Source organism: Tupaia chinensis, unplaced genomic scaffold, assembly GCF_000334495.1.
Source record: "Tupaia chinensis unplaced genomic scaffold, TupChi_1.0 Scaffold144077_1, whole genome shotgun sequence".
NCBI lineage: Eukaryota > Metazoa > Chordata > Mammalia > Scandentia > Tupaiidae > Tupaia > Tupaia belangeri.
The window spans coordinates 19353-21826 of record NW_006203931.1 but is presented as its reverse complement, the minus strand read 5'-3'; the positions used below and the strand labels follow the sequence as shown (position 1 = coordinate 21826).

General features: G+C 35.2%; 1 pseudogene; it reads left to right on the top strand.

Moving 5' to 3' along the window:
- The first annotated feature begins 279 nt into the window (after nucleotides 1-279).
- Nucleotides 280-2151, top strand: LOC102493942 (kinetochore protein NDC80 homolog pseudogene; annotated as a pseudogene).
- Nucleotides 2152-2474: the final 323 nt, after the last annotated feature.

The window sequence follows — 2474 nt, the reverse complement described above, 5'->3', positions numbered from 1 at the left end:
CACTTCATTGTGAGTTTAATTTCTGTTTAACCATAATCAGTAATACAAAACATTTTTTCCATATACTTGCTGTCCTTTTTAGGATTACTTTGAAGAAATCATTACTGGTGCATGATGACATCTGCAACAGTGCGTATTATCAAATTCCTATGGAGCTGGTAGATGGAGGAAAGAATTGGTGTTTTGGCGGGGTGCTAGTGAATCTACCTGGCAATTTGCATGGTTTACAGAAATTCGGTCCCTGGATCATGTCGGAAAACTGGACAAAAGGTTGTAAACATGAAGTGCAGTTCAGTTTTCATTGGTGGTGCTGGCTGCCTCTCTATGCAACATTTACCATAGGACTTAAATAAACAAGGTCTCCATACCCCTCAAACTAAAGAGAAATCGACCTTTGGAAAGTTGAATATAAACAAACCCATATCTGAAAGAAACATCTCTGTATTTGATAAAAGAACTAGTGGACATGGATCCTGGAATAGTCAATTTGGTATATTTTCCACTTCTGAAAAAAATCAAAGCCCCAAGATCACTTAGTGGCAAAGTCTTCATTCATCAGTGTATTCAACAACTCTGTGAGTTCCTTACAGAAAATGGTTATGCATATAGTGTATCCATGAAATCTCTTCAAGATCTGTTACAGACTTCCTAAAGATCTTCATTTTCTTTATGGCTTTCTGTGTCCTTCATATGAACTTCCTGACACAAAGTTTGAAGAAGAGGCTCCAAGGATCTGTAAAGATCTTGGATTTCCATTTGCATTATCCAAAAGCTCCATGTATACAGTAGGGGCTCCTCATACATGGTGTCACATTGTGGCAGTCTTGGTTTGGCTAATAGACTGCATCAAGAGACATATGACCATGAAAGAAAGTTCACCTTTCTTTGATAATGGACAACCCTGGGGAGAAGAAACTGAAGATGGAATTATGCATAACAAGTTGTTTTTGCACTACACTATAAAATGCTATGAAAGTTTCATGTCTGGTGCTGACAGCTTTGAAGAGATGAATGCAGAATAGCAGTCAAATCTGAAGGATTTATTTAATGTAGATGCTTCCAAGCTGAAATCATTAGCAGCAAAAAAACAAAGAGTTAAATGAACAGATTACAAGATTGGAACAATAAAGAGAAAAAGAGCCAAATCTTCTAGAGTCATTGAGAAAACTCAAAGCTTCCTTACAAGATGTTCAAAAATATCAGACATACATGAGAAATTTGGAGTCTCATTCGGCCATTATTGACCAGAAATTAAATAGTCTCAATGAAGAAATTGGTAGAGTAGAGCTAGAGTGTGAAACAATAAAAGAAGAGAATACTCGACTATGGAATACTGTTGAAAACCAGAAGTATTCAGTTGCAGACACTGAGAGAATAAATCATGAAAGAAATGAATTGCAGCAGACTATTAATAAACTAACCAAGGAACTAGAGTCTGAACAGCAGAAGTTGTGGAATGAGGAGCTAAAGTACACCAGAGGCAAAGAGGCAATTGAAACACAATTAGCAGAGTATCACAAAATAACTAGAAAATTAAAACTTATTCTTAAGGGTGCTGAGAATTCCAAAGGACATGACTTTGAAACTAAGTTTAATTCTGAATCTAGTGCCAACTGTCTTGTCAAATGCAGAGCTCAAGTTTATATGCCTCTCAAGGAACTCCTGAATGAAACTGAAGAAGAAATTAATAAGGCTATAAATTTAAAAATGTGTTTAGAGGATACTTCAGAACAATAGAATACAATGATAACAGAAAGTGAAAGTGTGAGAACTCTATAAGAAAAAATTCAAAAGCTGGATGATCTTTACCAACCAACAAAAAGTTAAGGAAGCTGAGGAAGAGGATGAAAAATGTGCCAATGAGCTTGAGTCCTTGGAGAAACACAAGCACCTGCTAGCAAGGGCTGTTAACGAGGGTCCTAGTGAAGCTATGAATGAATTAGATGCTGTTCAATGGAATATCAACTAGTTGTGCAGACTAAAACTAAATAAAGATGAAAAGTTGGGAATAACTTGCAGCACCTTTTAGAGATGGCTGTGACACACATAGGATCTGTGGAGAAACACCTTGAGGAGCAGATTATTAAAATTGATAAAGAATGTGAAAACTGCATGTCTAAAGATTACTTTGTATATCTTTATCATGTGTAAGTGAAGATTCTAAAAGAAGCTGCTCTATTTAAGGCTTCTGATGAATGAAGATAAATTTTTATTACATCTTTATAAATCTAGTTTATTAACAGAAAATACATATAACTGAAATTATGATAACAATGTTAATAATTTAAGTTATGACAATATGGATTATTATCGTTAAGTGTGAAAAATGAATTATATACATGCCCATAGTAAATAAAATTGCATCAAAGTAAAAAAAAAATGCTTACTAAAGTCCTTTGCCCATTTAAAAAATGGGTTTTGGGGACCAGCAGTTAGCATAATGGCTATGTTGCTGGACTCCCACGTAGTCAACC